This window comes from Hyaena hyaena, unplaced genomic scaffold (genome assembly GCF_003009895.1).
Source record: "Hyaena hyaena isolate Hyena2069 unplaced genomic scaffold, ASM300989v1 scaffold_74, whole genome shotgun sequence".
Taxonomy (NCBI): domain Eukaryota; kingdom Metazoa; phylum Chordata; class Mammalia; order Carnivora; family Hyaenidae; genus Hyaena; species Hyaena hyaena.
This window is the reverse complement of record NW_024080706.1, coordinates 2,422,892-2,447,082: the sequence shown is the minus strand read 5'-3', so window position 1 is coordinate 2,447,082 and position 24,191 is coordinate 2,422,892. Positions and strand designations below refer to the sequence as shown.

At 46.2% G+C, this 24,191-nt stretch overlaps 1 long non-coding RNA gene across 1 annotated transcript in view; it reads left to right on the top strand.

Moving 5' to 3' along the window:
* The first annotated feature begins 6,509 nt into the window (after positions 1–6,509).
* LOC120232577 overlaps positions 6,510–24,191 on the top strand; it is a 32,873-nt gene continuing 15,191 nt past the window's right edge. Inside the window, exons 1-2 of the long non-coding RNA XR_005528595.1 lie at positions 6,510–6,589; positions 11,578–11,707. This is a non-coding gene — a long non-coding RNA (uncharacterized LOC120232577). The remainder of the gene's footprint in view (positions 6,590–11,577; positions 11,708–24,191) is intronic.

The following is a 24,191-nucleotide window of genomic DNA, read 5'->3' as shown; positions in this document are numbered from 1 at the left end:
CAGCTCCTCCTCTCTGCTCTCTCTCTCTGCCCTCTCTCTCTCCAGCACTTTCTGTGTCTCTGATGATCTTCCCCCTCAAGTACACGGGTTACATCTTCCTTTCCCTCTCCAGTCTCCTTGTCAAAACCTACTTTCAGATCCTTCACTTACAATCACGCGTAATGGACTGATAACAGCTTTAGAAGCCATCACAGCTCCCAGACACTTTGAGTATGGAATTGTGGGCCCTGAGTTAAGGGATGGAGCAGGCACTTTGGAGGCAGAGAGCCTTCTCGACATCCCTAAACTTTCACCCAAAGGAAAGAGCCTATTTTGCTTAACTTACTAGGTTAACCCACTTGGCCAATGCCTCCATTGGCTAATGGGAGAGAAATCTTTGGAGACCTTTACTTGGCCACAGGCCTTGCTCCTGATGCAGCAACAGGGTTAGTCTTAGCCTGGCCACCTCCTCTGCCAGAGTTCTAAATCTTCCGCGCCCTGAGGCATCCAGGTGAGCACTGTTCACCTGGAAGGCTGACTGTGTAAAGCTTTTTGCCATCACTGGGTTGGACATGCGTATTCAAACAGCAGAAGGGCTATCTCTCATCTTCCTGTTCATGTTCTGTTCATTTCACATTCGTTTGTAGACCGTATTTATAAAATATATGTGGACCAAAAACAATAATTTAGCTTAATATTAAGAGCTCTCCTTGGCTTGGTCCCAGCTTCCCTGTCTCGCTCTTTCTCTGACGAGTCATTTTCCTGAGTTTGCCAAGACCGTCCTTCCTCCGAACCACACGCTATACTTTCCTACTTCTATGCTTTGTTCAGACTCTGTCCCCTGTCTGTGCTCCTTTTTCTCCATGTATCTAAATCTCTCCCATTATATGAGGCTAACCTGAATCCCTCCCTCTTCCTGCCTATAAAGAAAACCATCTGTGACCACTCCTGGCCATGACAATCTACTACGCATCTGATCTCCTGTGGCATTTATTCCCTCAGCCTGTACATGCCGTGTGGTCAAAAATTGCCTTTGACATGTCCTGTATTCCACTGAACATTTTCTCCTTGCATAGAAAGTATGGCCTAGAGTTGGCTCCCTCCCTCCAGCCGATGGGCATTGGAGTCAGGAGGGGGCCTCTGGTCAGCAGTTTCCAGATCAGAACTAAACCAAGTTCCTGGCAGTGGACCTGCCCCTGCATCCCCACAGGAATTTCCTGTCAACACCCCCGCCCTCTGCCTTCCACTTCCTGTCTTCCAGGCCTCACCTCTGAATCATGAATTTCCCTTCTAGCCCTTCCATTCTCTCCCCTGCATTCAATGAGCTTTACGAGGCTTCAGATAAGAACATTTGGTGAGAGCAGCTCCTGGAGCCTACAAGTGGGACAGTGGTGTAACCCTTCGCTGTTAGCCAGCCAGCGACCTTGAAAGGTCATCAGCTCATTCATTTATTCGTTCATTCAATCCATAAATATTTTCTGGAGTGTATACTGGGTGCCATGCCCTGTGCTGGGCCCCAAGGACACAGCAATGAACAGATCCCAGGCTCTGCTCTCCTTTTTTTTTTTTTTTTTTTTTTTTTACAAATAGTTTATTGTCAGGTTGGTTTCCATATAACACCCAGTGCTCTCCTTTTTTAAAGAGCCAGAGATCTAGAGGGTGATCCCGGCGAGAACACTAGCAGTAACAATAGTATGCAGTCTGCATGAGGGGAGAGGTTTAAGGTATCCCGTATGGATGAAATTCTGTTCTGTTGAACAATATCTGTTGAGAAATAGGGTCCACAGTACTCTACTTTCCAGAAGCTGCTGTTCCTTTATGGTGCACCAAGTCTTCAAAAATATCTGGTTTTTCCCTTTGCCTGTTAAACTTAGCCATAATCCATTAAAAAGAGCTGGTCACAAACTTAGCAGGATTCTTCATGTATGTCACGATAATAATCAGGCCATGCTTCTAGTATTCTACCAGGTGCTTTAACTTCGCCTGGTGTTTTAAAATGATGCTACGAAAGTGATAATTCCAGCACTAATGGTACTATCACTTACTGACCATGTGTCCAATGCCCCAGGCACTTTTCACAGGCCTCATAGAGAGATCTGAAGGCCAGAGGGGGCTTTTTACCTTACCCCGGGCCATTAGTACCTCCTTTGGGCCTATGTCCCCCAGATGTCTGTTCCCCCAGTGAACTTGCATCATTTTTGCCTGCCCCACCTCCGTTCTCCCCTCTTCTGGTGTCCTCACTCTCCTTTGTTAGGGACAGACCATCCAGTTTTCCATCATTCTTTGGCCAAAACCTAGTGCCTCAAACTAGACTCAACAGACATTCCCTTCCCTTAAATCTGAATCTTCAGGAGCTCCCCCGGTGCTCATTCAGCCTCGTAGCCGACTTGTGAGGTGACTTCCCAGTAGGCCCCACTCTGCTTACATTCACACAGTTGATTACTGTGGCTGGCAACCAAAGAACTATAACGCAAGCTGTCGTTAATTGCAGCCTGGTACAGTCTTATCATTCCTTCGTTCCAAAGACGACAATCTGATGCTGTCTGGAGCTCACGGATTCTGCTCAGCACTCTGTGGAAAGAGGATGGACTCCGACGCCAGGGCTGTGGACCGTGGGACGCTGGAGAAAGCAACTGCCTGACAAACAGCAAACGTGCCAAATGAGTGCTTTCAGAGAAACAAGGGTTGCCTGCACAATATTGATTGTAGGCCCACTAATGGTTCAGGCTGTGAGGCTGGGCGTGACAGCTCAGCCTCGCTCAGTGCAGTAATATACCGCCAAGTCAGGCCTATTTTCCGGTGTCAGCAGGGAAATGGGAGACTATTAAGGACGCACCTTATCAGGAACTGAGCTCAGTGTCACTGGGGAGACAGTGGCAATTAGCATGATGGAAGCCGTGAGGCAGCCCCAGCTCCGGGCCAGGTGCGGAAGAAATTAGTAGGAAGCCTCTTAACTGACGGGTCAGCTCAGGCTCCAGCAGGGCGAGAGCCTCTAGCAAATGCTGATGCTCCCTTTTCTCTGGCCGGGAAGACCCCCGCCCCTTCTGGTTGCCTTTTGATCTGCTCTCTGCACACACATTTGCTGGTGGACGTCCATCCACTCTACCTGCCCCAATTACAAAATTCTCTCACACGTGAGTGGAGCTCTCTCATTTATTCTATCAGGCAGGCAGTAGAGTCAAGGGCCCAAGCTTTGGAGACCGGTGTGTCTGGGGTAAATGGGGGAATAAGTCAGGTGCTATCTTTCTCTCTGGGGCTCTTGAGCTGGAGGGAGCCATGAATGAGTGTGTGAGGGGCCTTCTTCTTTTGAAGAAATTCCCACCCAAGTGTCACCACTTCCCCGCTCCCATCCAAAACACACACGAAGGTAAAGGAAATAGATGTGGCCTGTAAGCTAGGAGACCCATTTCCTGCTCTGCATGGGTTTGACGTGTGGCCTCAGAACATTGCATCTCTGAGCTCCAGTTTTTTCAACTATGAACGGGTCATAATCCCAGGGTTGTGGGATTGAGCCCCAAGTCGGGCTCTGTGCCAAGCATGGAACCTGGATGAGATTCTCTTTCTCCCTCTCTCTGCCCTGATCCCCCACTCACACTCTCTCTCTCTCTCTAAAAAATTTTTAAGTGTATTTATGGCGAGAGAGAGAGAGAGAGATGGGAGGGGCAGAGAGAGAGAATCCCAAGCAGCCTCCACCCCGTCCGTGCAGAGCCCAATGCAGGGCTTGAACCCACAAACCCTGAGATCGCGACCCAAGCTGAAACCAAGAGTCAGACACCTAATCGACTGAGCCACCCAAGTGCCCCCCTTCTCTAAAATTTAAAAAAATAAAAGTGAGGCAATTACTAGATGATCTCTGAGTTAGTTCAGGTCCTCCAAGAAGCAGATGTCAAGAGGAGTTGACTGTACTAGGGTGTTCTGAAGAGCTTCTGTGAGAGAAAATGCGGAGGAAGGTGAGAAGGGCTGGCAGAGCCCTCAGACTCGGATGCTCGTTTGGCTCTGAATCAAGAAGAGAGAGAAGGACGCTTACGTGGAAGGATCTCAGACTAAAGAAAGTTTAGCAAGGCCACCGGAGAGTCCTTGAGCCAAAGACGGCTGTCACAGGAGTCCAGTGTCTCCCAGGGACAGGTCTGCCCAGCATCTGTGCTGTTCTCTGGGAGCAGCCGGGAGGAAGTGTGGCCTTGGAGGAAACACAGTGATGGATTTCAGAGCAAGCAGCTGCGGCCTCCTGTGGTGGGACGTCTGTGAGGTATATTCTTTTGGTCACAATAAAGCACCCTGTAGGCTCTGTGCTGCCATGTTCTAGAACCCTAGAGACAGGCCAGCAGACCCAGACCCATGTCACCCCGAGGGGGTCTGGCTGGGCGTTGTGGAGAGCAGCTGCTCTCGGGCACTCCCTGAAGCAAAGCTGGCAGGATGTTTGTGTGTTGGGATCAAATGCTTCCTGTCTCTCCTATTTTTGGCCTTGCTTTGGTCTTCAGAGAAGGGAAGTGAGGGCTCCAGTTTCCCTGTTGTCATCTTTGTTTGAAGGAAAGCCAAACAAAAGAGGCCCTGCCCTGATTACGTCTGTCTTGCCTTTCCTGGGTCCCCCCAAGCTTGGACCCTCCGTGCACATGCCCACACGTCCATACATGGGAAGCTGTATGCCTTTGAGTTCTGGATGAGTCTGGGCTCAGAAAAACCTAGATATGAGTTTCAGTTCCGCCTCTTCCTGGCTGCGTAACCCTGGGCGAATGACCACCTCGTTGAGCCCTGACGTTCTTATCTATAAAAGGAGGGAAACCATACCAACCTCTTAGGTATGGTTAAATAAGCCAATGGGGTGTCTGAGTGGCTCAGTTGGTTTAAGCGTCCGACTCTTGATTTCAGCTCAGATCATGATCTCACGGTTCATGAGTTCAAGCCCCACATAGGGCTCTGTGCTGGCAGTATGGAACCTACTTGGGATTCTCTCTCTCCCTCTCTCTTTGCCCCTCCCTTGCACACTCTCTCTGGCTCAAAATAAATAAAACTTAAAGAATTAAATAAGGCAAGGCACATAAAGTCTTTAGCACATTGCGGCACCTACTACCTGCTTGATAAATGACACTTATTAGTGGTGTCACTTACTAAACACCTACTATCAGTATCTTTATTATCGCCCTCAATATTATCTTCTGGTGAGAGACGCTAAGGTCTCAGAAATTCGTCCTGTCCCCAAGAAGCACGCAGATTATGGGCAAGGACATGTAGAAAGCCACACCGAGATTAGCTGCTAGCCTGTGGGGCTGGCTTGGGAAGTTTGTTACAATCAGGGCTGTCTCGTTCATTTCACAACTTTTACAGGACTTCCCTCTCCTGTCTGTGCATCTGGTTTCCGGAGCTTGCAGGCAAGATCTTAGACCCAACACACCATAATGTGTAGAGATGGTGATCCTGGCTTGCAGAGTACATGCTCCAGTCACGAAAGAACTGGAAAGAGGAGTGCTGGTCGAAGGTGATGACAGACAAAGCAGAAGGAAGAGGTGGGCTGGCAAGGCCAAGTGATGAAGGGCCTTGTAAACTGTATTAAGGAATTGGACTTGATCCTGAGGGCAATGGCGGTGCCCTTGATGGGTTTCAAGCAGGAGAGCCATGTAATCAGATTTGTCTGATGGCTTCAGAACAATTTACCCAGGTTAGCCCCCCCTTCCCTGGGGAAAACCTACGCCCCAGAGAGGAAAATATGAAGAGAAAGGATTGGAATTGCACACGCCCCTTAAAAGCACTGCCCGCTCAAACTTTCCCTGACCCGTCCTCATCTGAACAAAGGCCCCGCGGCCAGCTGGAGAGGAGCCGTGTTGATTACTCACAATTCCCTTCCCGAGAGGACAGGCGCTGATGTGTTTTCTCTCGATAACACTGGCTCCTTTCGAGCAATAGGACTTCCTGTCTGATGGGAGAGCAATTACTGTACCTCCAAAGAGAAAATGCTTTAAACAAATCTAGTTTTAGCCCTCCATGATAAGGGAGATGTTTGCTCACAGATCCACCATTAGCCCCGAGTTTAAGGAAGAGCGGCCACTTAGGACTCCCAGCGACCAGAATGACATCTCCAGGTCTGTTTGGTAAAAGATCCCGGTGGCCAAAGGGAAAGGGGATCTTTCCCCCCAGGGAACCTGCTCCCTCCAACACCAGCCTGGGCCTGGAGCTCCTGGCTTTCCTGCTCCCCACCCCCCAGAGGGGGCCAGGGGCCTATGAAGATCACTGCTAAGATTTAATCAACTCAGGGCACGCCCAAGCTGATCCAGTCAAATGAGGTGCCCCTTGGTCTGTTTCCATTAGCAGATCATGAGGGAATCTGCATGAAGACAAACTGCTCCCCAACAGGCATCAGTAAAAACTGCCTTGTTTCGTGCATTGGGAGAACATGAAAACCAAAGACGCCACCCTTCAATGAGCACGCCAACCAGAGACATTCGTTGTTTTCACTATCTTTCCAGGATCAGCTGGAATACGCCTGACCCCTTGCTCGCCATTGCAATAGCATTAGTTACACTCGTGTAGCACTTGCAATGTGGCAGGCCCTGCTCTAAGTGCCGGACATGGACTCATGTGCAGTCGGTGTAGGTCTCCCAAGGACCCTCTGCCACAGGTACTATTATTATTCTCAATTCTTAAAATGACATAACTGGGGCATATCCCAGAACTGAGGACATATTATGGTATAGCAAAGGCAGGGATTAAGTTTACAGATGAAATTAAGGTTGCTAATCAACTGACCTTGAGATAGGGAGTGTGTCCTGGATGATCCGTCTGGGCCCAATGTGGTCACAGTGAGAGTCAGGGTCAAGTTTGAAGAGGCAACACTGCTGGCTTTGAAGGTGGAGGAAGAGACCTAGGAGCCAAGGGATTCAGGGGGCCTCTAGGTTCTCCCCTAGAGCCTCTAGAAGGAATGTCACCCTCTAACATGATGGTTTTAGACCCTTGAGACCCATTTCAGGCCTCGGAGCTCCAGAACAGGAAGATAATAAATTGGTAGTGTTTTAAGCCATTAAGTTTGTAGTCATTTGTGACAGCAGCCACAGGAAATGAACACACTAGTACTGAGTGTACAGTCGTAAACACAATAAACATGGTCTCTGCCCTTAAGAGCTTGCTGGATATTGCCAGTGTTTGCGGACTCCTGGGTTTGGTCAGCAGTTCCTAAAGCACATTAGGCAGTGGGAGCTCTGCTTTTGCTGGAGCCCAGGGCTGGCAAGAGAGCTGAGTGCCCTCCTTGGCCTATTTAACTTACCTCCTTTGACTTAATAGAAAATATTAAGTATTTTCTAGTATTTGGGACTATAGTAGGTGTTTTGCATATAGACCTAATTTCATCCCGGCCACAGCCCTCTGAGAGATATTTTTATCCCCATTTACCAGATGAAGAAACTGAGGCTCTGAGAGGAAAAATGACTTTCCTAAGAGCACGCCACGAGTAAGTGGCAGGTGTGAACCCAAGACATCTGACTCTAAACCATCCCCGCTGTCAGCCCCCCAGCTTCTGTTCCATCCTTGATGCCGGCTTGCCCGCCCCACCACCCCCACCCTCATTCACATCTGAAGGCAGTTGCAGGGCCCACTCATGGATTCCAGTAATAGGGCGGAGCCCCCGTTTCGGGCAAACGCTGTTCCTATGCATGAACACAAAGGGGTGTTTTTCAGACAGAACCCTGGTGGAGGCTGAGATAAGGGTGGTTCAGGACAGCTCACGAGGGGCTGTTCGGGATAAAAACCCTTGGCAGACGGAGTGGACTAGGGCAGCACCGTGTGGAATCAGAGACTACGTGCCAAGCGCGGGGTGAGCAAGGGGTTCTGTTTCTTGGGGAGCTCTGGGCCCAGAAATGACCCTGAGGAAGCTGACACTCAGATCTGCCCCACCCCAGGCCTTCACATCTAGCCAGCCCTGTCCCTCCCGGCCGTGGCCTCTGAGGCTGCCGTGTCTCCACACGTGTTTCCACCACGTGAGGGCAACTTGAGCTGGCTCTCAGCAGACCGTTGCTTGGGAGGGGGTGGGTGTGTGTCATTATTGACAGCAACAACAGCAACAAAAATAACTGTCACAGCCACTATTTATTAAGTGCTTAAAAACATTAAAGTAATCTCATTTAAACCCTCATGACAATCATTTGGGGTGATCTTATTATCACCATTTTACAAAGAGGGAAACTGAGGCTCGAGAAGGGGACTTCCCAAGGCCACACAACCAGTAAACACAGAGCCTGCTCTCCCTTGTTCCAAAGCACATGCTGTCACAGAAGTCAGGGACACGCTTCCCACTGGGATCATTAATGAGGAGGCTGCCTGTCTCATTGCCTGCAAAGGAAGTGGGGAAGGAGTGGTCTCTGGCTGCTCCCATTTCTCAGGTGACCCTGTCTCTGATGAGGCTCGAAGCCACCACCTTGGCTGTGGAGACGGGATGCTCTGGCCAGCAAAGGGTGTGAGCCTGTGGGGCGAGCCGCACTATCGCACTGCCGAGTGGGGAGGAAGTGACTCAATCATCAAAGGCCTGGTCTTCCTCGGGGAACTGTCCCTAATCACAATTATCCCGCTACAATAATACCATTTCAGAGAGACTGTGAGCCGGGGCACTGTGTAGCCATGTAAACTGCTTCCTGTATCTGCCAAACCCAACAGCATTGGGCAATTAATAGAATCCAGCTAGGCCTCCCGCTCTGATAAGGCCGGAGCAGTTGTTGCCACTGGCCGTGTTGCTCTCCTGACGAATGGCCCTCGTGCTGCAAAGTCATTCTCTCTCCTCCCTGGCAGCGCGGGGCCACAGTGGCCTGGGGCCCCCACCAGGCCGAGGAGAGCCACGCACGTCCTATTTGATTTGGCATTTTGTGGAGATAAAAAATGATTTTCATTCTGCTGCTGAACAAAAGTCATGACCGTCGAGGCTACCCCAGGACCCTGGTGGCGAATTGACGGTTTGATTGAGCGGGACCCCTGCTGTCTAGAACAAGGACCCACAGACAAGAAAGCACTTCATGAGGCAGCTCAAGAGAAGAAGGAATTAGAAAAGGTTTAAATGGCACACCCTCTAGGTCATACCGGGGCTCTAGGGTTCTAAGAGCCTCAGATCCTTACAGTAAACTGCTTCGCAGGGCAGAGAGAAGGGCTTTAGGAAATGACCGGGCCCCACCCAAATGCTTCATGGCTCTTGGGATACAGTTGGGAGGCAACACTTCGTAGTTCCAGGGCCTCCCTGAATCTAGGGGTGAACGTGGTTTGGCAGACAATGGTGGCCCACGGGGCAGGCCTGACTGCTGCCCAGACCTCCAGGCCCTACGGGACGGAAGCATGTTAAACACCAAAACGTAAATTGGTGCAGTCACTATGGAAAACAGTATCAGAGATCAAAAAATTAAAAATACAATTCCACTCTGAGTATTTATCCAAAGGAAACAAAAACAGGAACGTGAAGATACGTATGCACCCCTGTGTTCATTGTAGTATCACTTACAATAGACAAGATATGGAAGCAACCTAAGTGTCCATCGATGCATGAATGGATACAGAAGATGTGTTATATGTGAGATATATATATGTTTATATGATATATGTTATATCTATTTATAATGGAATACTATTCAGCCATAAGAAAGAAGGAAATCTTGCCATTTGTGACAACATGGATGGACCCTGAAAAATAAGTCAGACAGAAAAGACAAACACTGTATGATCTCACTTATATGAGTAATCTAAACTCAAACAAACAAACAAAACAAAACTTATAGAAAATATATTGGTGGTTTCCAGAGTCAGGGGGTGGGGTGGGGGGTGGGCTACATGGGTGAATGGGGTTAAAAGGCACAAACTTTCAGTTATAAAATAAACAAGTCTTGGAGATGTAAGGCACAGTGTGACTATAGCTAATGAAACCGTACTGTATATTTAAAAACTGCTAAGAGTAGACCTTAAAAGTTCTCATCACAAGAAAAAAAATTCTGGGACACCTGGCTGGTTCAGTTGGTAGAACATGCAACTTTTGATCTTAAAGACGTGGGTTCAAGCCCCTGCATTGGGCGTAGAACTTAATTTAAAAGATGAATAAAAAGAAAATAATAATGAGAAAAAAAATCTGTAATTATATGTGATAATAGATGTAAGTAGATTTACTATGTCATTTCACAATATATACAAATAATCAAATCATTATTGTTGTGTGCCTGAAACTAATACAATATTATTATAGCATAAAATGTTAACTAAAATAATATGAACTTAACCAACAGAATGTTAACCCGTATAATAATGTCAACCACATCTCAATTAAAAGAAAAGCCGGCACTCTTCTGGTCTTCCCAGTTTCCTATTTTCTTCTTGGTGACCAGTACTCTCATTTTGTGTCAGTGGGTAGGGCGCACTCATTTTCTTGCAAAGGATCAGGTGTCTACATTCTCGGTGGTAAAGTTTAACTAATAAGTTTGTCTCGTCTGGAACCCTTAAGCCAAATTCCCGAGAAGTCTCGGCTCATCGAGTCGAAGGTGTGATTCATTCCTCAGGGGAGTGAAAGTGAGCTCCCTCACTTTCCTCCTCCCGAGAACAATGCAAATGAAGGCAGAGGGATTTTTGCCTGGGCAAGGTCAGAAAAACCTTTGAGGAGGAGGGAGTGAGGCCAGAGGATGTGGGTGTTTTAAAATTGGCTCTGCCTTTGCGGGAAGATTCTCTCCCAAGGTGACTTGCAAATTGTACTCAAATGTAGTAATTTCCCCCCCATTTGGGCATTTTGTGTTGTTAGTTGCTATTCTGTGTTGAGGCCCATTCTGATGAACTTTCTTGGGAGAAATTTCTTTTCATGGTCTCATAGTTTTTATGCTCTATTAGGAGGGAGACGGGAGGTAGCGAGGAGGCAGAGGTGAGCAGGGTGCTAGAGCAGAATGGGTAATCCTTTGGCAGTTAGGATATGAGGCCCAGCTCTGTACCTCCTAGCTGTGCAACCTTGGGCAAATTATTTAACTTCTCTCAGTGTCAGTCTCCTGATCTCTAACAGGGTGATAATTATAGGACTCAATGCCCAAGATTTGTTGTGAGGATTAAGTTCAGTCCTTGGTGCATGTAAGTGTTCAGCACCCACATATTGAGGTTTTAATGAATGACTTTTCATTGTTTTGTCATTTTAGATCATTTTTCTCCCCTACTCCCAGCATCCAGATCATTCTCACAAATAGCAGGCCTATGAAACATCCCTCAACCATACCCAGGCCAGTCTCAAACACCTCCAGAAACAGAAGACTCACTAGCGGACTCGGTGTCTCATTTCATTTTCAGAAAGTTCTGGTTGACAGATGTTTCTTCCTTTCATTGAGTCAAAGTTTGTCTCTCTGGGTACATCATTTGGTTCTTGCTGTGCTCTCCAGAACTGTAGGAAATTTAAGTCCAATCTATGTGCAAATGCTTCAAATATTTGAACAGAGTTGATACACCCTTTCTGAGACATCTCCACCTGGAAAGCTTGAGTCTTTTATGAGGCTGGAGACTCTCATCGGAACCCGTCTCCCACATATCACTCTCTCTCATGAAAGTGAGTTCAAAGAAACCAGAAGACTCATTCAGTTAGCTGGAACCACATGACAAGTTTCACGTCTTTTGTTACAGAGGTGAATCCCCATGTCTACAGCACCAGAACAGCGGGAGGTGGTTGATTAATGGGACCTGGCTCTAGATATCAAGTGCACCCCAATGTCCTGTGGCTGGCAGAGCATTTCCTTCACCAGAAGGACTGGAGGTAACTTTAAGAGCAAGATGACAGGGCCCCTCAGAAGTAGAGCTATGGCTCAGCCTCCCCAAGACCAGGCGGCAGGTTGGGCCAGATAACAGCTAGATAATGGCATCAAGGAGTCACAGGAAGGCCAGCACTAATCTCTCAGGCCATGTTGTGTGAGCATCTGGAATCTGGGCAAGGGATGCTCCAGTCTTTGAACCTCCTACTTCTTCCTCTGCACACAGCAGTTAGCTGTTTCAGAAGATAATAGTCAGTCTCATCTTTGCCACATCGAGTTCAAAGGGGTGGCTGATCTTGACTTTTAATTGCTAACTAATGAAGATTTTAATCCAAATCTCTCAGCCCAGTGACATACTGAACAATCATTACTATCACACATATTTTAGCCTCAAGTTACTTTGTCTAGTGTTTGGCACTGTTCTTCACTCTTACACTAATACCACACTCACAACACTTCTGACACTGGCTATGTGGGTTTATTCCCACACCAACCAATTCTTTCATACCAGCAAGGTTTTCTACAATTTAATTCACTTCTGACACTACCTCCGTGGAGATAGCATCCAAAGCCATAGGTTAAGGACTCAGTCCCACAAGACTGTCCCCATTTCAGATATCAATGGCAAGTCCTAGGTTGCCCCTGGTATCTATGCCCCTGGGACTTATGAAATGGGGTTCCTAGACCCCCTCTTTGGGTTTGATATTTTGCAAGACCAGCTCACAGAACTCAGGGACATATGTATTTATGTTTATTAGTTTATTATCTAATAAATAATATAATAAAGGATATAGATTAGTAGCCTGATGAAGGACAAGGTCCAGAAGGGTCCCAAGCACAGAGCTTTTGTCACTGTGGAGTTGGGGTGTGCCACCCTCCCTGCACATGGATGTGTTCACCATCCTAAAAGCTCTTTGAACTCTATTTTTTGGATTTTTATGGAGGCTTCAGCACATTGACATGATCAATCATTAGCTCAATCTCCAGTCTCTCTCCCTTCCCAGAGAATGAGAGATGGGGCTGGAAGTTTTAAGCTTCTAATTATGACTTGGTCTTTCTGGTGACCAGTCCCCATTCTGGGGCCCATCAAGAGTCACCTTATTACAGGGCACCTGGGTGGCTCAGTCTGTCAAGCGTCTGACTCTTATTTTAGCTCAAGTCATGATCTGACATTTTGTGAGTTTAAGCCCCACATCAGGCTCTGTGGTGGCAGCGTGGATCCTGCCTGGGTTTCTCTCTCTCCCTCACTCTCTACTCCTACCCCACTCATGCTCTCTCTCTCTCTCTCAAAAAAAAAAAAGTCTTTTAGAACAAAAGACATTCCTATCACCCCAGAAATTCCTAGGAACTTGGGGACTCTATGTCGAGAGCTGGGATCAAAAAACAAATATTAGGAGGAACTTGGGTGGCTCGGTGGGTTAAGCATCTGACTCTTGGTTTCGGCTCAGGTCATAATCTCATGGTTCATGAATTTGAGCCCTGCATCAGGCTCCATGCTGGCCTCATAGGGCCTACTTGGGATTCTCTCTGTCTCCCTCTCTCTCTGCCCCTCCTCTGCTTGTACTATCTCTTGCTCTCAAAATAAATGAACTTAAAAATTATTGAAAAAATATTTTAAATGTGGAAACTAATTTGACAATAAACTATTTGTAAAAAAAAATATTTTAAAAACACAAATATTAGAACAAAAGAAGTTTCTAGTACTCTTATCATTTAGGAAACTTTTAGGAGCTTGGTATCAGGAACCAGAGTCAGAGACTAATAAATATGTTTTCTGTTATTTCACATGCAGCCTGGGCACTTAGAAAGCATTTGTTCATTTGTTTATCCATCCATCCATTCATTCAACAACTTGGTTCTGAGCTCCAATCATGTGCCAAGGCACTGTGGTGCACATGGGACTCTAATGGTGAGCAAGACCAGACAGATTCCTTCTTGGCAGAGCTTAAGATCCAAGTGGTAGAGAGAGAGATTAATTAAATGATCATTAACATGTGCACAGGACAATAAACCACTCTAAATATTATAATGAAAAGAAACAAAGTTCTGAAGAAGCTGTTTATGAAGGATCTAACCTGGGTCTGCAGGAATCAGAAAAGGCCTGAGAATACATGGAGAGAGTGTATATCTGGTTTACTCTCCACCCTCCCCACTTCCCAGGGGCCTAGCATAGTTCTCAACACATAGTAGGTGTTTAATAAATGTTTGTGGATGCAGGAATGCATATATGAACTAACCATGTTGTTCTTGATTAAAGTGATAGACTGAATGGAGTTTTATATCTGGGTAGCTCTCTAGAGATTATGTGATGCTTTCACATGCATAACTTTGTGTCCCCAAATACCCTTGAGTAGTGGGAAAGATGGGTAGTATTCTCCGTGTTTGATGGGTAAAAGAAGGAGCGAAACTCAGTTGATGTCACAGGGAGGAAGTACAGTGACTAAAAACGTGCTCTTGAGTCTTGCTGTCCTGGGTTAAACCCCCTGTCTTATCAGTGGTGAGAGGCCTGTGAGCAAACACGGGGTACAACACCTTTGCCATGTTTTCCCTAGGCCTGGCATCCCCTGAATTAAAGTTCATGCTGGAGGGCTCCAAAGCGATGACTGTTTGAGGCTTTCTTTGGGGCTTGTGAGAACAGGGGCTTGCTTGTGGTCCACATGAATACAGTCTGAATCAGTGTCAGCTTCCCAAGAAGAAAGATGTTCTGTCTTCACCTTTGGTAAAAATCTCTCTAAACAATTCAACAAGTCATTATGAAAGGCACTGTGGGGCGCCTGGGTGGCTCAGTCGGTTAAGTGTCCGACTTCAGCTCAGGTCATGACCTCACGGTTCGTGAGTTCAACACAGATCCTGCGTCAGGCTCTGTGCCGACACCTTAGAACCTGGAGCCTGCTTCAGATTCTGTGTCTCCCTCCCTCTCTCTGCCCCTCCCCTGTTTGTGCTCTGTCTCTCTCTCAAAAATAAGTAAACATTTAAAAAATAAAAAGGCACTACACTGGTGTAAATATGCTTTCATATCTTAGTAAGAGGAACCACCTTCTAGAAATTTGTGTTTTAATAAAATTAATAACCACCACTACCAGTTATTGAACCCTCAGTATGTGCCAGTCAATGTGCTAAGTAGTTTACTTGTATTTACCCTCCCAACTCTGTGTGATTGGTAGTAGGACTACCTTACCCCCACTGTGATGCTTAATTTTTGTGTCAGCTTGAGTGTGGGTCAAACATTACTCTGGGTATATCTGTGCGGTTGTTTTGGATAAGATTAACATTTAAATTGGTAGACTAAGTAAAAGCACACTGTGTTCCTAAATGTGAGTGGGCCTCACCTAGTCAGCCAAAGGCCTGGCTAGAACAAAACGGTTGACCTTCCCACTAGTAGCTAAGAACTCCTCCTGCCTGACTTCCTTCAAGCTGGGACACTGATATTTTTCCAGCCTTTGGGCTGGAACACCATAGGCTCTGTCAGGTCTCCAGCTTGCTGAATGTACATCTTGGGATTTGTCAGCCTCCATAATCACAGGAGCCAATTCCTTATAATAAATCTCCTTTATCTATACATATCTATCTCTATATATCTCTATATCTGTATCTATGTCTCTCTAGATAGATAGATAGATAGATACAGGAGGCCACATATACATATACATATTATGTATTTACATACACACCCATACACACACACACACACATACACACACACACACATACACATATGTATCCTATTGATTCTGTTTCTCCAGAGAACTCTGACTAATACATCCCCTTGTGGTTAAAGAAAATGACACCCCAGCCCTTCCCCTTACTATTTCCCAAACTCATTCCAGCAAATTCCCTCCCAACCCCACAGCCTTGGGACCTGAAACCAAACATCCTTCTCTCTTCCCTAAATCTCCTTTATCTCCTGGATCTAAAGATCTGTCTTTGAACTCTCTTTGGATGCTCCTCCTCTCTTCATGCCTGCTGCTGATACCCAGATTCCAGATCCTCAACTTCTTCCATCTGGGGGGAGGCAGGGTGATAAGGCCTGAGAGGTTTTCAAGCCTGAGGACCCTCCTGCAATATACAGTCAAGATCTTCTCCAAAACTCAGCTCTTCTCCCTGCCCAGGCCCTTTTAGTCATCAGTGGTTTTAAGCATGAGGCCCAGGGCCTATAAGCTTTTATTGGGAGGGGGAGGGGGGCTGTCCCAGGATAATGTTTTAAGCCTAAAAAATATCTTATAATGGGTAACAAAATGTGAAAAAAAGAATTTCACTTAATAAGTGTTCCGCTGGTTAATTTGTTAAATTTTGGTATCTGTAAAAATTTCATCGCAATTGAAGAGAATTAAGTTAGTTTTTTATAACTTTGCACACATTTCTGAATATGCATAGTGATTATTATCCAGCCAACTGTAAAATAAAAGTGTTAAAAGAGAAACTGAGGTATATTAAAATTTTTTAGCTTATTTGAACAAAAAGTGATTCACACCAGACAGCCCCCAAAGTGCATAGGAGTGGTCTTCCTATAGGAGTTGGGACAGGACTTTACAGGGCAGGTGGGAAAACAAAGCGAGGAAACTATTTGACCAGAGCTTAAGTGGGTGCCTTATTGGAAAAGGATAGTTGGCTGCTTGTGACTGGTTGTCTTTGGATTTCGCTTTTGTAATGTTGAGGCATTTACAAGCTTAGGTTTTGGTTTGCTTACATGGATGGCTAAAGCATTAGAATAAGTCAGCCTAATAGCATCTTTGTTTAATTAGTTTAACAAATGTACCTGTAACCAAATAATTTCAGAAGTGACAATTATCAAAACCTTGTCTGCTTCTTCTATAGCAAAGTGTAGAAAGGGTATGCCTGGATCCTACAAGGCTCTTTTTTTTTTTTAAATGTTTTATTTATTTCTGAGAGAGAGAGAGAGAGAGAGCATGAGCAGGGGAGGGTCAGAGAGAGAGGGAGATACAGAATCTGAGGCAGGCTCCAGGCTCTGAGCTAGCTGTCAGCACAGAGCCTGACACGGGGCGCAAACCCACGAACTGTGAGATCATGACCTGAGCCGAAGTCGGACGCTTAGCCGACTGAGCCACCCAGGCGCCCCTGGATCCTACAAAGCTCTTAAAATGCTCCTCTTTATCTCAAGACTTCCCTGCTTCAATTCCTAAGATCATTACCCTTCCCCACACTGGGCCCCCTGCTCTATTGTTCTCACCTCTGGTATTCAATGCTCTCTATACCAATCCATCTTGAACCTGAACCTTATTTCATTCATTCATTCATTCATTCATTCATTCATCCATTCATTCATTAATCTATCTATTTGCTTATTCAGTAAATTCAACTAAATCATGTTTATTCAATTGAATCAACTATTATCATTGATTTTTTTAAGTTTATTTATTTATGTTGAGAGAGAGAGAGAGAGCATGAGCAGGGGAGGGGCAGAGAGAGAGGGAAAGGCACATAGCCAGACTTGGGACTCGAACCCACAAACCATAAGACCATGACCTCGGCCAAAACAAAGAGCTGGATGCCCAGCCGACTGAGCCACCCAGGTGCTGTCCCTATCATTGATTATTTTTAAGTTAAGCATGGTTCTAAGGGGGATATAACATTAAGCAAGGTAAACAAGGCCCCTGCTCTCCAGAAACTTATACTAGACCAAAAGAGGTAGTAGTTGGTGGATTGGAGATAGCCAGTAAGCAAATACACAAATAGATACAATAAACCATCAGCTCTATTTAAAGAAAAATAAGTGAAGGTAAAGAACTTGAGGGTAGGTTCTCTTTTTGAATGGGGTGACTAGAGAAGTCCTTTCAAGAGGCCATATTAAAGTGGAGATCTGAATTAAGTCAGGTAGCCAGCCAGGCAAAGGTCTGATAGGAGAGCCTTCCAGGCAGAGGAACAGCCAGTGCAAAGGCTCTGAGGTAGTTACTGGCTTGGTGGATTGGAGAAAAGGAAAGAAGGTCAATGTAGCTACAACAAAGTGAACAAGGGGAAAGTTAAGGTTGAAGAGATGGGGTCGAGTGGGCAGGATGTGAAAGACTCAGTTAAGACAACTCCTATGCTTTCCAGTATATTCCTTCAGATGCTTAATTTGCAAATGCTGCCTTGTGTGGGAGGCACTTAATGGCTGACTTGTTCACTGAACAGCAGCAGCAGCAGTTTGCAGAACACCAGAGGGCATCACAGATCTGCCGACACCTCCCTTGGACAGACATCTCTGTGGGCAGGGACAGACAGCCACCAATTGTCCCACAACCAGCCACTGCCTGCCAATTCCAGCAAAGGCTGTCTTGGCCCCCTCTCCTTGGCTTTGCTGCCTTAAGACTCCCCACTTGCCATCCACCAGTTTCCTCATGAATGCCCCTTGCTCCATCCTGGTCAGACCGACAACTGTGAGCTTGATGTATTTTACCTTGGCTTGTATTGCAGTGGAAGACCAACTTGTTGTCTGCCTTCTTCTTGGTAATAGGCTCAGCATTTGTGATTTTTCAATCATGGAGTTTGCAGGAATTAATCGAATGCAGTACCTTTCAGAACCCTCCTAGTTTAGAAGCCTGTGGTGAATTATAAATATTTCTCCCATGAATGGAACTTGTTTGGCTTTTGTTGAAAAGTGTTAGGTGTTCAGGGCGCTGTGGCTAAACTTTGCCAATACGTTTCTCTTGAGCCTCTCCTGGAGTCAGACACTATTGAAGGCACTGGGGGAGCTGTAAACAAGACACACCAAATCCTTTTGGAAGGAATTTTCTAGGGGAGGGGGAGGGAGGATAGAGGGGAGAACAGCTAACAAACAAGTAAATGATAAATGATCAAGGTACATTTGGATAGTGATAAACAGCACAAGGGAAACCAAACAGGGGAGAGAGAGTGGCTGGAGATTGGGGGTAGGGTGATGTGGACAGTATCTTGGACTGGGTGACCTAGAGCCTCTGAAAGGATGGCTGTGAGAAGATACCTGAATGAAAACAGGGAGCCGGCCGTGAGTTTCAGGCAGACATAACCCAAAGTGCAAAGGCACTGAGGTAGGAATGGCTTAGCCTTTGGTGGAATAAAGAAGAGTGGATGTCTTGGGCCAGGCTATATAAAGTCCAGTAGGCCTGGGCAAGAGGCTTGGGTTTTAAGCACAACGGGGAAGCACCGGGGAGTTTTAAGCAAGGGAATGATTTGCTTAGTGTGTTAAACTGTGGCTGACAGGTGGAAGGGTCATCAACACTCGGCTCTTATGTTTGTGCCATCCTTTTCCATTTACAAAGGACTTCCTGCTTGGCAAACCTGTTACCATCACAAGATCGAATGAAACAAACAGAATGCATCCTGTTTTGTGGATGAAAAACTGAGGCTCAGTTTTTAATCAGTGACTAAGGCCAGGTAAAATAACCAGCGGGCAACAAGACTCAATTGAAAGCAACTCCTGCTTCTTAAGAGACATTCATTCCCTGAATCTGGGTTAAAAGGAAATTGACCAGCAACTCCCGTTCTATCTACGAGGTTCCTTACTGGGGCCAGTAAACTGCACAATCACACTTGCTTTGTTCCCTTCAGGAGTGGCTTCCCTCACCTGGGATTCATTCCCAACTCCTTTTTCCTACCACCTACCACCCAGTCTCTTCTCAACAGTTCCAGCCAGAGGAGCGTTCTTCCCTTTCAACCGCCCAGAACGCAGAAGAAGGTGCTCTGTTACAAGTATATCAATATGTCCTTGTACTTTATCTCACAACTGTACTCTGCAGATGCCTGTCACCCCCAAATTCTGTTAGTACCCACCTAATTCCTGCGATAGAGCTAAGCATGGAGTAAGCACTCAATATAAAACAATTCTCCCTGGGCGCCTGGGTGGCTCAGTTGGTTAAGCATCTGACTTCGGCTCAGGTCATGATCTCATGGTCCGTGAGTTAGAGCCTCGCGTTGGGCTCTGTGACACCTTGGAGCCTGGAGCCTGCTTCAGATTCCGTGTCTCCTTCTCTCTCTGCCTCTCTTCCACTTGCTCTCTCTCTCTCTCTCTCTCCTCTCCCTCTCAAAAGTAAACAAACATTAAAAAAATTATTTAAAACAACAGAATCTCTCAATTGAATTAGAGTTATTATTATATCCCGAGTGCTTCCTACCTGCTAGGCACTGAGTTATTGGTATTTTCCAAAAATCACTTAATTCTAATAGCCAGCATCTTTGAGAGTGGTACTCTTATTATCATTTTATACATGAAAAAACTGAGGCTCAGAGATGTCCATAAGGAGCAAAATGAATGCCTCCAACACCTATGCTCTCAATCTCTACCACATTTCTTTCTTACTGGAGACAGAGTACCTCTGCTTTTTCAGCCTTGATATTTAACCCTCGGGTGTTAAAAGTAAGAGTCTAAGAACAAATCAAAATGTCCTCTGCCGCAAACATGGAAGAGGCTTGCAAAACTCCCTGAGATGAACCATCAATCCCTTATTCCATCCATCCACCCATTGGTCAGAGCAACCATCCTCCCCTCTGGTTTATGCCAAGTGTTTTAGGAAAGGATAGATACATCCTACAGATGGGTAGGTGGGCTGCGTGCTGAGGTCTGGCTTGCTTAACTCTGCCATGCTATTCCCTGAATTAACTTTGCACCTCTGGGTGAGGCAGGAGTTCCGTGTAGGCCATAACAATAGTGTCGTCAGTGCACCTCTTCACCCATCGCTGGTCCTGAAATGCGGCTGTGAACCCGGTTGGGCTGGGCTTTGGCCCCACTGGTCACCCTCAGGAGGCAAAGCATATTTGAGAACCTTGCCGTCTGTTGGTCCTCTGGACAAAGGATGCCCAGTAAAGCAGAAATGACCATAAAGGCAGTGCAGTGGTGTGGACGTCAAAGGACCACATTTCGGGGTTTTCATTCGGCAATACACCTCCTTTCTCCTCTCCAATGCAAAGCCTCTAGCATGGAAGAGGTCTTTAGTGAGACAAAAAGATTGAAACTTTGAGCTAATAACATATCAAAATGAGACAACGATCACAGAGGCCAGCAACCTTAGTAAGAGACAGGTTTGTTCGCCCTGTGGACACTCCACCCTAGACTTACACGCAAAACAGAAGCCACAAACTAAAATGCCCAGCAGGACCAAGCTGGTCATACAAATGGGCAAAGTCAGAGAGAGCAATATCCACACAGCAAGGCCTGGGGAGTCCTTAATAAACTGAAGAAAGCACACGGATCTGCCTAAAGTGGCAGACGTGACCCAGCTCGGAGCCATGTGGGTACACGGGCTCAGTGCTGAGAAATCATTCCACTTCCTGGTTTTTATGCCAAATCTTATTTTTTTAATGTTTATTTATTTTTGAGAGACAGAGAGACAGACCGTGAGCAGGGGAGGGGCAGAGAGAGAGGGAGACACAGAATCCAAAACAGGCTCCAGGCTCTGAGCTGTCAGCACAGAGCCCGATGCGGGGCTCGAACCTGCAAACTGTGAGATCATGACCTGAGCCGAAGTCGGACGATTAACTGACTGAGCCACCCAGGCGCCCCTGCCAAATCTTATTTTTAAACATTACCGACTACATCAACTTTTTAAAAACAGAGTGGGTGAATAAAACATGCCTTGTTGAGGGGAAATACTTCCTCCCTTGATGATGCTTCACAAGAAGAAACATCTATGGGAGTAAAACCCGACCCTTCCCAATCTTCACTCATTCCCCAACCCCCTCAGTTCCCCACCCTGGTGGGGAAAAGCAAGTTACCTGATGGGTTTGGAGGAAGAAACTGGGTGTCCATAACCCAGCATCTTCCTCCTCCTTTCTTTTGGGAGCTACCAACCCACTGTCCCTCCCTGATGAAGGGCAGCGTGCCCATCCGGCCAGCATGGCTGTCTTCAGCCCCAGGACTCCTATCACTGTAAGCTGTGTTCTCCATCCTCCACTTTCTCAGGAAGGTGGTACCTTCCCTCCACCAGCTTCTCTTCGGTCTTAACTTCTCAGTTGGTTCGCCAGCTTAGACAGAGGAAAGAAGCCCTATTTATGGGGCCAGCTCCAAGAGTCAGCTCTGATCCCAGGTTATAGGTTTGCTCTCTCTAACTTCCAACCACATTTTTGGATGCAGGATTTGGGCCTGCCATACCCCACTCAGGGCAAGGGCAGGATCCAGAAAGAGTCTTCTTCTGGTGACCCTCCAGGATGGCACTCAGAGAAATGGGGCAGAGAAGATGGAGGGGATTGTGGGGAGTAAGAGAAAAAAGGGAGGGGAGATCCAGAAAGAGACCACCCAGATACGCGAGGGAGACACTATGTAGATTACAAGGTGACTTGGTGGGAAAATACAAGAATGTTTGGAAGCTGCTGCTTCCAAACATCATTTGCGTTCAGGATCACTTAATAGTAAGGTTATTTGCTTCCAGGTAATGGTCTGTGCTTATGCACCCTTCCAAGGGGGCAACACGGAAATAGTATCTTCCATTCCCCTTTCACAAGCTTGAAAGGATCAAATGAGTTATCTTTGGAGAATCTGAACATAAGACCTTGTTATCTGTATCATAAACAATGCAATTCAAGATGCCAAGAAGAGTTAAACTTATCTATTCTGAAATTCACTTTCCAAAACCCCAGAGAACTAACATCAGATGTTCTTGTCTTGAGGATGATTTAAAAGTCATTGCGACCAAGAGAAACTAATACCTAGAAAAAAATGTTAAATAGCAAAGTAAGCCATTTTGGGGTTCATTTATTGGAAGTTTAGTAAGCACTTACTATATGCCTGTCACTGGTCTGAGAACTGGGCTTGCAAAATTGAATAGGTACTCAGGGTGCCTGGGTGGCTCAGTCAGTTCTGCGTCCAACTTCAACTCAGGTCATGATCTCATGGTCCATGAGTTTGAGCCTTGCATAGGGCTCTGTGTTGGTAGCTTGGAACCTGCTTCAGATTCTGTGTCTCCCTCTCTCTCTGACCCTCCCCTGCTCATGCACTATCTCTCTTGGTCTCTCAAAAATAAATAGATGTTAAAAAAAATTTTTTTAATTGAATATGTACTCTGAACAAAGAGAGTTTATAGTGGTGGCAATTTCCGGCAATTCAATGTGCTGTGTTTTTGTTTTGTCTTATTTTAACTGAAAGTACATTTTAAAAGAATGTTTGGGAATTACAGCTCTACAATAAAATATGTTTTGTTTCACTTCCTTTAGCTGTTACTTTATGACAGCACTGACCTTCTGACCAGAAGCAAAATTCTGGCCTTTCTAAATATCCCATATTGGCCGGGCTTAATGGGTTTTCAAAATAAATGGATTGGATTTCTCAACCTGTCAAAATACAGAGCACGAGGGCTCTTTTGAACTTGAGAGGCCTGCTCTGAGCAGAGATTCAGAGTCCACTGTCTGGGGGGTGGGGAGGCTGAGAGCCAGTTTATCAGCAACCTGTTATTTTTGATGGAGGCCGAGGTGAGCAGGACAAAGAAATGAGCTCAGGGAGGTCAGACTAACTTAAACATGATGTCACCTGGGGCAATCAAGGCATCTGTTGTCCTGCACTCTCTCAGGCATAAACCTAAGCCCTTCCTGGCAGAAACCGCAGGACCGTCCCTGGGAAGGGTACAGAGTGAAGTAAGCAGCACCGGGACACAGACGTCCATGGCAGATGAAGAAGTGCAGGGTTAGCGATGAAACGATGGGCTGTGTTATCATTAATAAGAGCTTGGATGTTAGACCAGCTTGGATTTGTACCCCAGATCTAATAGTTTCTAGCTGTGGTCTTGAACAAGGCCTCAGCTGCCCCATCTGTGAAATGGGGCTGATGACAGTACCAACCTCGCAGAACTGTCAAAACGGTCACATACAACAACTGGTAGAGAAATTCCTCCAGTAAATGCAAACCCAAACTAGCTGCTCCTGACGATCAATCTGGCTGCTTCGTGGTCACATCCAGGGTCTCTCTGAGGTCAAGAGAGGCTGCTTGTATATATTAAGAAATGCTAAAACTGGGTCAAATGGAAATTGTGATGTTTTAATGGTTGACTTCTGCCAGTGCATTTTTATGGCTTGATGCCAAGTATCATTTAGAGATAATGTATTAAGTGGAATTTGAGGCCTTTTGTGACTGCAAGGCTGCTGCAAAACGACCCCCTCTCACTACCCCACACCCTGTTCTCTCTCTGTACATGAAAGGGTTGTAGTGGTGTTTAAAGCTTGGCTCTTCATATCTTCTCCCTACTGTCTTACATGCTGTGTAACTTTTAAGGACCTGATCCCAAAGGGAAAAGAGGAAGAGAAGATCCCAGAGGCCATTTACAATGTGAAGGGACAGCCAAGCCCTCCCTCGAAGGGGGCTTCTTGTCTCTGCAGGAAGTATTTTTATTTCATAATTAACAAAGGCAAAGAGAAGCCTTTCCAGAGTATGTTTTTCCTTCAAAGCCACAGGAGTTAAAGCTCCCTGCCACCCAGGCATTGCTCCAAATGAATGATAGGAGCCTGTTATTCTGTGAGCATGCCCTGCCCTTGCTGGGACAGACTCCATAGAGCTCGTCAATGCCTTTCTCCCAGGGTGGCAGGGTGGGGGGG